Consider the following 12,001-nt stretch of genomic DNA (forward strand, 5'->3'; position numbering starts at 1 on the left):
GTGACAATGAGAAATGTTTCCAGACATTGTCAGATGTCTCCTGGTGGGAAGAATCAGCCCCAGTTAAGAGCCAATGATCTAGAAAAATCACACGTTACTTCTGGTGTCATCGTATTGTCCAGAACTTACCTATCTAAAACTTGGCAGTTCTATTATTAAGGAAAGAGAGAATGAGTTTTTTGGGACAATTAGTAGTCTTTGCATCTGTTTCAGGTATTTGGACTGCCAATTACTGAAGTCCCACCTTATATCTGAGACATCTGTCTAGAATGCACAGTGGGGTTGGCTGTGAAGGGGAGGGACTGAAGGTGGTCAGCAGTGGGAGGTATTTCTAGAGTCCTTGGCCAGAGCTGTGGATGGCCTGCTGACAGCCCCTGGCCAGAGCTGTCCGCAGGGGCTGGGCAATCATGCATTGGCACTGATGGGGAACCAAAGGCATTTCTGGGAGCCAGGAGCTTGCCATTCCTGCAGCACTCATGAGATGTAGCTTGACTGGTGAGGGCTCTAGACTTGGTGCTCTGATTTGTAATCTTTTGTTCTGGCCCAGCGTGATTGTGTGCACCTATAGTCCCAGCTACTCAGGAGGCTGAGGCAGGAGGATTGCTTGAGGCTAGGAGTTTGATGCTGCAGTATGCTATGATTGCACCTGTGAATAACCACTGAACTCCAGCCTGGGCAACATGGCAGTACCTTGTCTCTGAAAAGAAAGAAAGAGAGAGAGAGAGAGAGAGAAAGAAAGAAACTTTAACCTCTTGTTCTACCCTTGGTGGGAGCAGGGTGACCTTGGGGACTCACTGGATTTGTCTAGGGTAGTGGGTTTAAAAGACAGAACTGTGTTTTATATCTATTTCTGCTATTTGTTAGCTGTGGGATTCCTTAGCATCTCGATTTCCTCATCCATAATATTAGAACAGTATCATCTCTTGCAGAGGGTTGTTGGAAGGATTAAAGTAGGTAATGTGTGAAACAGACTTAGACCATCCCTGGGACTTAATGAACACTTGGTAGGTGGTACTCATCTGTTCCTCGATTCTTCAGACATTGACTGAATACCTACCACGTGTAAGGCTCTTCCTGGATTCTGGCAACATGAACACAGCAGTGAGTAAAGTGGATCAGATTCTTACCTTCTCAGTGATTGCATGTGGTAGTTATTACAGTTATGACTATCATGGTTCTGGACACAGGCCCAGAGACTGACTCTGCCAGTGGGTGGTGAGGCTGAGCAGCGCTGGGCTTGGATATGAACAAATGAGGCCGGCTGGTGAGGTCCGGCCTGGGTGTTGGGTGGGGGCTGGCTGGTGGGGAAGAGTGGAGGGTTGACAAGGGCAGAGCAGCCAAGGACTTGGTCCTGTGAGCCAGGGGCAGAGATTCAGAAATCGCTGGGAATCAGAGGACATGAATTGAGGTGGAGCCGCCGTCCCGAGACTGATAAGTGGGTGGGGAAAGGTCAACCGTATGAGGGCGGCAGGAGGGTGGGGATGGCAGTTGCCTGGCAGAGCTCCTTCACCCAAATTGGAGGAGCCGAGAGACCGAGCTGAGAGGCCTTGCTGAGGGCACAGGTGCTGCTAGAGCTATTCCCAGTGAGGCCAGGCTTGCTGATGAGGCAGGGGAGACTGGGTTTGGGGGTGAATGAGGTGCCCCTTGGGCAGTCCGACAGCAGGTTTAGTGAAATAGGGCAGCCCCTCACCTCCCTGTTCCACTGCCAGCCATCACATCTCTTGGCAAGCCAATCATGAGAGCAGGCTGAGAAGGCAGGTCACCTCCGTTAAGCCATCAGGGAGTCACCAAGTTAATGATGGCTCTAGGCAGTGAGTCTCAGACTTTTTCCATCCACAGCTCACTCTTGGCAAAGTAAAAGACCTCACATGTTCCCACTTACTAAAATGGAAACCCTTCTTTCCAGAATGCAACTGAAACTCCATGGTCAATCGTTATAATCATTCCCTTGTGTACCCCTTTGACGCCCTTGTTCCTCTCGTTTTGTTGCACTGTCTTGGCAAAACCACAACCACGGTTAAATCCAGTTCCCCATCTACTCCCTGCCTACAACCATGCTGACAGATCTCATTTCAAATTCATGCCCAGGGTTTTCAAGGAGGCCTCTCATTGCCGCCAGGTAGTCATACACCACATCCCAATCCATTTGCTGTCCCGCTTTCTTGAGATGACAACTTTACATGGTCTCTTCTCTCTTCAGACCGCTGACACCTTCGTCCCGTGTCACTCCTGGCTGATGACCTTGATTCCCTCTGTACGACAAACTGCACCTCCTGCCTGCATCTGCCCGCATGTCTTCTGCTTCCTTCACTTCAACAGGGGTGGGCTTTCACTGCCCCTCTCTGGAGCCCCCCTCCCCACCAGCACACTGGACCCCAGCCCTCCCCTGCCCAGGGGGATTGCAGCAGCGACACTGCCCGCTTCTCTCCCGCATCTTCATTGTTCGTTCTCTCCCGAGTCATTCCCACCAGCATGCAAGCACGTGATTATTTCTCCCATTTTTAGAAGACCTTCTCTTCAACCCACTTCTCCTGCAACTTTTTGTTTGTTCCCCTTCTGCAGCAAAACTTCTCCAGAAGTAGGCTGTGCTCTCTGTTCTTGTTTGTTTCCTCCCATTCTCTCTTAAACCCACTCCAACCAGCCTCTTGCCCCCAACACTCAACAGACTGTTCTAGTCAAACCTCACACTGCTGCATCCAGTGATTAAGTCTCAGTCCTCAACTTAGTTGATCTGACAGCTGCGTTTAACACAGTTGGTCACTTTTTTCCATGACACGTATCCTTCACCTGACTTCCAGAACAGCACGCTCTCTTTGTTTTCCTCCTGTCTCCTAGTCACTCCTGCTTGGTCTCCTTTGCTGGTTTCTCCTCATTTCCCTGAACTTTGAGGGTTGATATGCCCCAGGGCTCAGTCCGTGATCCTCTTTTCTTTATCTACATTAATTCTTTTGGTGATCTCACTTGATCTCCTGGCTTTGTGTGTGATGTATCACTGATGTCCAAATGTAGATTAATATCTCTGGCCTTTAGGTCTCTGCTTGCTTGCCTGCTTGGATGATCTCTTCAGCTCAGCATGTTCTCCTGATCTGCCCTGTGCCCACTCCTACCTAGTGGACCAGCTTCATCCACAGCTGTCACTATCTCACCTGATGGCAACTCCATCCTTCCAGCGGCTTAGGCGCCCCACTGCCATGGCTGCCAGCCTGGTTGGAACCTGGATTCCCGTAGTAGCCCCATGAGGGCTTCCACCTTTGTGCCTCTGCAGTCTGTTCTCAAAACAGCAGCTAGAGGGAGTCTTTTAAAATTTAAATCAGATCATGTCATTCCTCTTCTCAAAACCCTCCCCTGGCTCCCAGTTTCCCTAAGGCCCTGCAGGATCTACCAGCCCGTCCCCACTCTACCTCTCTGAACTCACTGCCGACTGCTCCCCGTGTCTATGCACTGCGGCCGCTGACCTCACTGCAGGTCCTCACACACACCAGGCACGCTCCACTGTGCAGGCTCGTGCAGCGCCCCCTCTCCGTTGCCTCTGCTGGAATATGCCTTCCCCACACATCCACATGATCCACCTCCCCATTTCCCTCAAATCTTTGCTCAGACGTTACTATCCCAATGAGACCCACTCTGACTCCTCCATAAGCTACAACCTGCCTCACCCAAATCCAAGCCCTCCCAACTGCTCCTTTTTCTTTTTGTTTGTTTCCATAGTAGTTATCCCTTTCTGACATCCTACACAATGTACTTAAATTTAAATGTTTATTGTGTATAAGTTTCCCTCAATGGAATACTCGTTCCACAAGGGCAGGGATTTTTTTGTTGCTGTTGTTCACTAATGCATCCCAAGGACCTAGAACAGTAGCTGGTACGTAGTAAGTAAATATTTGTTGCGCAGAAAAACCATTCCTGCTATGGGAAGGCCTCAGAGAAGAGTGTCTGCCATCCATCCACCCAGACTTGTCATTCAACAAATCTAGTTTGGGCACCTGGTCATTTTTCAACCTATGTTTTAGCCTGTAGGAAAATAGTGTCTACGGTAAAAAACACTTCCAATCAAGTTAAGGGGAAAAGCCTAGACAGAGGAATCATTAAATAGAACTTAACCATTGTTAATATAAATCAGAACTAAAAGCATAGACGTTGTCATACTGGAGGGCTAGGGACAGGGGTGGTAGCATAATATTTATGGCCTGGCATTCCAGTAGATTTGAGATCAAAGAGCCTTTGAGGACCCCACTTACTGCATGTCCTGGGGATGCTGAGAATCTGCTGGAAGGTGGAGGGAAATGGCCTTTGACAGCGCTGGGGGAGGTGCTAGAGGGAAGCCACCCTTCTGCCTGTTTCCTCTGTGTTTTACCAAGGCTGCCACTCCCGGGGAAAGCCCCAGGGGCAAGTGGTGTTTTTAGCTCCTGGGCAAGGGGGACATCCAGCCACCTGTGTCCAGGGAGATGCCCTGCCCTGAAAAGCAGCATCCACAACATGTCTTGGGGGAGCTGGAATTCCAGGCAGCACCTGTGGGAGCTGAGAGCTGAGAGGCTACTTCCTGGGCATCCTCAGCCGGGGATCCTTTCCCTGTACCCACTCCACCTGCTCCGAGAGAAAAACAGTCCTAATCCCATAGCCCCAGATTACACAGCTGGCCAGCTCACCAAAAGAAATAACTGGAGACCCTTCGAAGAGCTGACCAGAAGAAAAAAGACTCAGAGCCTGTTGAAGAAATCTCATTATTTTGTTCCCCAGTGGAAGTTTGTGAGGTGGATGAGTGACCCATGAAAACATTTGGAGATGTTGATGCATCTCAGGGCAAGGTGAACTGAGGGGCCTCCGAGACTCTGGGAAGTGGGAGCAGGGGACACAGGGAAGGAGTGGGGGATTCCGGGAAGAGGGATTGGGGTGAATCAGGGAAGAGGGAGTGAGGGGACTCGGGGGGAAAAGGGAGTGGGATCTCAGGAAATAGGGAGTTGGGGTACTCAGGGAAGAGGGAGTGGGGGTACTTGGGGAGGAGGGAGTGAGGGGACTCAGGGAAGGAGGGACCTTAGGGACTCAGAGTCGGGACTGATGGAACCCGGGGAAGGAGGCTTTAATGGGACTTCAGGACGCATGGCTTTAGGGTACTCAGGGATGGAGGCAGGTTGGAAATCCTCCCACTTCCGTGTGGCACTTAGTGGTGGCGTCCAGGGTGTGCACTCGGGTAGATGGTTCCTGGGGGAGGGGCCCTGGTGCAGCAAGTAGCTCGCCAGGGTTTGGACACCTGCGCCCACAGGTCTGAGTGGGCCTCTTACGCTCTGTGGCTATTTACAGGTCGACAACGATAGCTAAATGCTCAGAGCCTGCACTGGGTTTGAAATCACTCAGAAAGTCTTTGTTTTGCTCAAAGGGCCAGTTTCATTCCCCTTGCTTTTAGCCTCCTCCTTTCTAGAAACTCTCATCATCTCAGCCCCTAAAGGAATCCTAGCTTTGTTACCAAATACTACCTCTAAACTTGAATTTTTTGATACAAGTGATTTATATTTATTGTAGAATTGCAGAGAAATTAAAAGGAGCAAATTGCAGTACCCATAATCTCCCCCTGCCCCACCGGAAGTAACCACATTCGGGCACACACCCCGTGTGCACACACGTCTGCCAGTAACTTCCCACGCTGTTAACTGGTGTGGGTTCTCCCTGGCTCCTTCCTCTTTTCTCTGCCTGTGCATTCCTCACCTGGGGAGCTTTTGCTAGAGGAAGAAGCAGGAGCTGTCCCCCATTCTTCCTGTTAGGAAAATGCACGTTCCCAGAGCCGCACATTATGGCATATGTGCGTGGGGGAGGGACTTTGTGCACTGGGAGGGCAGACAAGACTGTGCAGGGATGGAGGCTGGCGGGCCCAAGTTGCAAGGAACCAGGACTTGTCCTGGCAGCACCTGAAGAGGGGAAAGGACACTTGAGGGGAATGACTACCCCCAGGTGACAGGCCACGGACACCTGAGCACCCATCTTGTGAACAGCCTGGCGCCCATAAGGGGCCTGTGGGTTCAGCTACGAGGATGTCAGTGCAGCCACAGGGGAGGGAGGCTAGGCCACCCCGTAAGCATGTTGGAGTCTCAAGCGGCGCTGGGTAGGGGAGAAACCCCAGCAGTGCCCAAGACTGAATTTCCTACCGGCCCAGCAGAGTGAAACTTGCAGTCAAATTTGAGTTGATTTAAATAAAATAACAAGATATGATGCTTCTTGCGTATCTGAGTATGTGGAGTATGATTCCTACATGCTGCAAGTATATGCTTTTAACAAAATGGGACCACCCTGTTCTCTTCCATGTTTATTTGACTCACGATGATGTCACACATTTCCTTGCATGTGTATTCATACGCATTCACCATTATTTTTAACGACCACATCACATTTCATCATATGAATGTATCACAATGTACTCAACCAGCCCTGACTTCTTAACCCAATCTCTTTCTAAGACCCAAATCTCCAGTGGTCTGGAAGAGGGGAGAGTCTTCATCTTGCTGTTGCCAGCAGGGGCCCTGGGACAGCCCCTCAGATCTTGACTTTGCAGGGCTTGGTGCCTAAGAATGACTGGCAGTAGCTGTGAGAACCTCACACCGAGTAATAACAATAGTTAACATTTGTGCAGCACTCTGGGCCAGGCTCTGCCCTCAGCACTTTACACATGTTATCAGACTGACTCTTCACAACAACCTTATGGGAGAGGTACTATTTTTATTCCTTTTGTATACATGGGGAAACAGGTTCAGAGAGGGTGATTAACTTGTGCAAGATCACACTATAAGTGGTTGTGCTGGGATTTGAACCCAGGCAGCCTTACCTCAGCATCCACACTTTTAATCACCAATTAGCCTGCTTGGCTGGAGAGTTTGTGTTGGTTATTGGTAATAAGCAGCATGTTTGTTTTCTTGATCTTTCCCTATAAATTTTGGTAGGTTATATTTTGAGGCTTGTACTTTAAAAACAAAACAAACAAACAAAAAAAAAAAACACCACCAAGAAAATCTTATGGTTTTCCTTTAAAGCATTCAAGAGCCTCAGATTCTCTGGGTCAGTCAATCCAGGGCAGGACCCTGCTAACTGATTGATGTGCCACAGGTCAGTATTTTGAGCAGCTCCTGAGTGATGTGGCCTGACCATCCACCCCAACCCTCCTTACACGCCCCTCACCACCTCCAGGTAGAAATGACAATGACTGTTCCCACTGCTGGTGAAGGGTCATCATGCCAGCCTTATTCATCCTGTACAAACACGTTCCTGCGTAGAAGCTACCTGCCTGGCTGGGTCAAAACCAGTGGTTCTAACTAGAGGGGCCTGTGGGGCTGCCAGGTACTGTTCAGATGCATATGGTGACCCTGGGTAGCCACCAGAATCACTGAGACACTTACGTAAAACACAGATGTCTTGGGTCCAGTCCTATCAAAAGAAACCTCTGGGAATGGATCCTTTTGAGAATGGTCCTGAGTGGATCATGCCCCATCTTGGCCAATGAGTCCTGGGATTCTGACCGGTTTCAGCCCCAGGTTGTCTCTCCTTCTGCTGCCAGCTCGCAGGCATCTTCCCACTCATTTCGGGGATGCTTGATGCCAAGGTCGCTGCAGCGTGGATGCAGACTCCCTGGAGCATGTTGTCTGAAACCTGCAGTGATTTCAAGTTGGGGCCCTTCCTGCTGGGAGCCAGAGGCTGGAGCTGATTAATGTCAAGTGTCGCGTGATGGGGACAATTCCAGAAACACTATTGGATGTCACCAACACCATAAATAGATGGAGAGAAGCTGCTTCTTATCTTCTCCTCAAGGAAACCAGCCAAACAGAAACAGGAGAAGGACACAGGTCTTCAGGTTCTGCAATGCTGTGTGTGCCTAGGAATGCAGGAGTCTGTCTGGGCTGCTCCTCTACCCACTCTGCCAGCCTCCCCGGGGAAGTCACAGACTCTTGTCATGCTGTGTCACAAATACAGCTGCTTGTGATCTTTAAATTTCTGTAAGTGACAGATAATGGAATCTTCTTGCTTGATGGAACATTCATGGTGTCACTCATCCAAGAAGTATCATATGTTAGAGGTTTCTTAAGATCAAAAAGTCTTTGCTTTCCAAAGACATGATTCCTTAGCGGTGGTTTTCAACACCCAATATACTCCATACAAACTTGTTGAATTCCTAAAACCATTTATTTGCCAAATTGGATCCTGGAATAGAAAAAGTGACCTTAGTGGAAAAACCATTAGTGAAATCCAAGTAAAACATAAAGTTTAATTGTAATGGACCAATGTTAACTTCTTAGTTTAGACAAATGTACCCTGGTTCTGTATCATGTTAGCCTCAGGGGAAATGGAGTGAAGGGCATATAGAGCTCTCTTCACTATCTTTGCAACTTCTAGAAACCTAAAATTATTTGAAAGTAAAAAGTTTTTTAAAAAATTTGGTAGGACTTCCTTGACACTGGCTGCCTAATCTGCCTACCTGAGTCCGGCCCTCGTTTGTTTCCCTACTTTCTTTCCCCAGAAAAGAAGTGACAGAATTCTGTTCTCCTGCACTGGCATTTCTCCTGAGGACTCGCTCCAGCAAGAAAAGTCATGTAGACCCCACTGGAGCCTCCACTCATCACAAAAGTGAGCTGAGCCCATGGGGGACGCTGTGGGTAGACGTCCACAGAGGCCTGATCTTGGGGTGTAGGATGGAGACACGTTTCAAAGGAAGACTTGGGAGTCTTGGGGCAGGTGTGATGAAGGCTGCACCACGGGAGGAGTTACATCCTCCAAGGGTCTGCGGAACCTTTATCTCCAGTAGAGAGGGACCCCTAAAGCTCATCACTGGCCTCGGGAGGGTGCCTTATCATGGTTAAAGACATTTTAGAAGACAAAAATGAAAAAAAAACAAAAACTGAAAACCAAGAAAAAGGATAAAAGAAGAGGAGGACAAGGAGGAAGATGAAAAAGGAAAGAAGAGGAAGGAAAAACAAGAGGCTGAAAGAGGTTGGTGAATTACTGGAAGGCAAAGTGTGGCTGTCTCTGGGGTCAGACTGACCACTGTCCCCAACCACTCTATTGTCTTTCACCTCTGCCTCCTTCCTGTCTTAGGGCTAATTAATAATGTTGGCAATGCCAGGGGTTAATTGTGACAAGCAGCTGTGCAGGGCTGGTGTTAGGCATGGCAGCTTCACTCAGGCCAGGTGTGAGCTGCCCTCCAGCTCCATGGGATGCGTGTTGAAGCAGTTCAGAGGCAGAGTGGCTTCCCCAGAGGCTGGAGTAGGTCACATCACATGCTTCTCAAACTAGGCTGTGGCTACCTGGAGCCAGGAGGCAGTGTGCTGGACCATCACAGAATAAGCAAGGCACACACAAAGCATCGGCAAGTGGTTATTGAGCACCTACTTTGTGCCCGGCACTGTGCTGGGTGCTGGGGACACAGCTGTGACATAGTGGAAGAGTTCCTGCCTGCGTCATCCTACAGCAGTGGCTCTCAAAGTGTGGTCCCTGGGCCAGGAGCATCAGCATCACCTGGGAACCTGTGAGAAGTACAAATTTAATCAGAAACCCTCTGGGCGTGGCCCCATGTTCCGTGCTTTAGCAAGCTCTCCAGGAGACTCTTAGATGTGCTAAAGTTTGAGAAATCCTGTGTAGATTATGACCCTGGCACAGAGGGTATTTTGCTCAGTGTGCAGGACTCAGCCGCGATGGTACCCGTCACAGGACATAGGGCTCTGCAGTCCCAGCTCCCTCCCCTCCCACTGGCTCCAGGACCATAACGGCCCTAGATTGCACATGAAAGGTAACTGACAATGGAAAACCCCAGCTCTCCCAGGCAGGAGTACGATGATGATGATGATGATGATGATGATGATAATAATACCATCTACACTGCTGATGTTTAGGGAGCATTTGCTGTGTCAGCCACTGATCTGGGTTCATTGCATGGACTAGCTCACTTCATTTAATGTTCACAACTGTCCTAACTGCTATTATCATCTCCATTTCAGGGATGAGGAAACAGAGGTGTAGAAAGATTACAGATCCCAGGAAGTATGTAGCGCATGAGTGGTATAGACAGGGTTGCATCGTGTTGAAGTGAAGCAAGAATCATCTGGGTGGGCGGGAATGGTTAAGCTGGGCATGATGGCATCAGGAGAGGTGGTAGGTACCTGCAATGGCCTGGCCTGTCTTGCTCGCTGACGGATCTCCAGCCTGTAGCTACTAGGAGTCCAGTAAAATGTTTTTCTGAATGAGCAAAGTGTGCCCTGCCATGGAGCTAGGGAATGTCCCCCCTGTGCAAGTACTTGGGACCCACTGAGACAGTGAGCCCAGTGCAGACGAGGAGTGGAGAAGGCAAGGCCGTCTCTGGGAAGGCTGGCAGGGATTCGGGCAGATGAAAGCACAGGAGGGGATGCTTTCCAGGCAGGCGTCAGCCTGGAAAATGTGTGTAGGTAAGAATGGACGTGGAGAATGAGTGAGCCACCCCGTGGCTCCCCAGCCCTCTGAGTCCTGGACACGGGGGGCGCCCGCACGTGTTTCCAGCCTGCAGCGGCTCCCACAGGGTCATTAACTGTAGCAGGGGAAACACCTGCCCTGGCTGGAGCCAGGTTTTTATGTTGTCTTCATTGCTTCGTGCTTATCTCATTTATGATTATAGAAGAGATTCTTGGCAGCTGTCATCAAATCCTAACGGCGCCTTTAATGTCCCTCATATATCCTGAACGTGTCAGTAATTCCACACTGCACATTTATGCATTTCTTTCACCTGCAATAAAATTTTAGAAAAATGTAACTTCAATAGAAATGCCTGTGAGGACAGTAAAGAACATAAACACATACCTTCTAATGCTTGGGGTAGGTGAGCGCACACGCAAATGGCAAGGACTGAAGTGGTCCGGGCATTCGGGAAACCGGGGGCTGGAGGATCAGGCTGTGGTGCACAGAGACCCCTGCACGCGCTGGAAAGTAAGCCCGGGAGTGGGACGGCTGGGTGGCCTGGGCTTTCTCAGCGTTATTGACAAAGGCACATCATAGGTGACATGTTTACTTTCTTGCCTCTCTTAGGGTTAGTCATTGTTCTGTGGTTTCTACTGGCTGTTGAAATGATATGTTGAGACCCTGACACCATCCCTGTCATCTTCCTATCGGGATCACAAACAGTGCCTTGAGCTCAGCCCTACCTTAGATTCACCAGGTGCTTAGATTCACGGGCAGTAAGTCAGGGGCTCTGGACAAGCCCTTCAGTCCCGGGTCATCTCTTCTGAGGTTCTGTTCAAGACTTGGGTCTGGAATGTCCCCTGAGCTTCGATCTCTGCCCTGCTCCCCTCGCTGACAGCCCAGTTCATCCAGGCTTGAAACCTTGCCCTGGGTTCCCTATTTGGGCCTCCTGCGGTCAGAGTGGTGCCCCTGGGCCAGTCTCCTCGTGTGCCTGTTTTGTCTGACAGGCCTCTGATGCTGGACCCTGGCTGCCTGCATCTGCTCCTGGGCTCGCCAGCCTTCTGGGTCATGCCGGATGCCTGGACCTGGACCTCCCGACGGCCCTCATCTTGTTCTCCCGACACATGCATGGCAGGCCTTGTTGCCCACACTGCTCTACTGGCGTGGCGTGTTCTCTGAGCCCCTGGGGCCCTGGTGTAGCCCATCACATGGCCAACGGAGGCCTGTTTGTGGATGCCCTTGTACTAAGGGAAGCCATAGTAAGTTCATTTAGGGGCCGATGTATTATCAGTCAGCAGGTCTTTGTTGATTGAGCACTTACAGTATACCTGGCCCTAGAAGGATGGTGGCCATGCAGACACATTCCTGTTCTCAAAGCATTAAGTGCAGTCAAGCCCAGTGATTCTCAGCTTTTGTACAGGGTAGATGATGTTCACAGGGGATATGTGTACCCACTAGTTATGTGCCATTCCCAGGGCCTAACAGCCTCACTTTAGCCCCTCGTAAGAAATTCTGAAGCTCCGTACCACCTGCACTCTGAGCGAAGGGCTTGTGCAAGGTCAAGTGAAATCAGAAAGTTTCTGTGTGTCATTCAAATTTCCAG

This window comes from Eulemur rufifrons, chromosome 19 (assembly GCF_041146395.1).
Source record: "Eulemur rufifrons isolate Redbay chromosome 19, OSU_ERuf_1, whole genome shotgun sequence".
Lineage (NCBI taxonomy): Eukaryota > Metazoa > Chordata > Mammalia > Primates > Lemuridae > Eulemur > Eulemur rufifrons.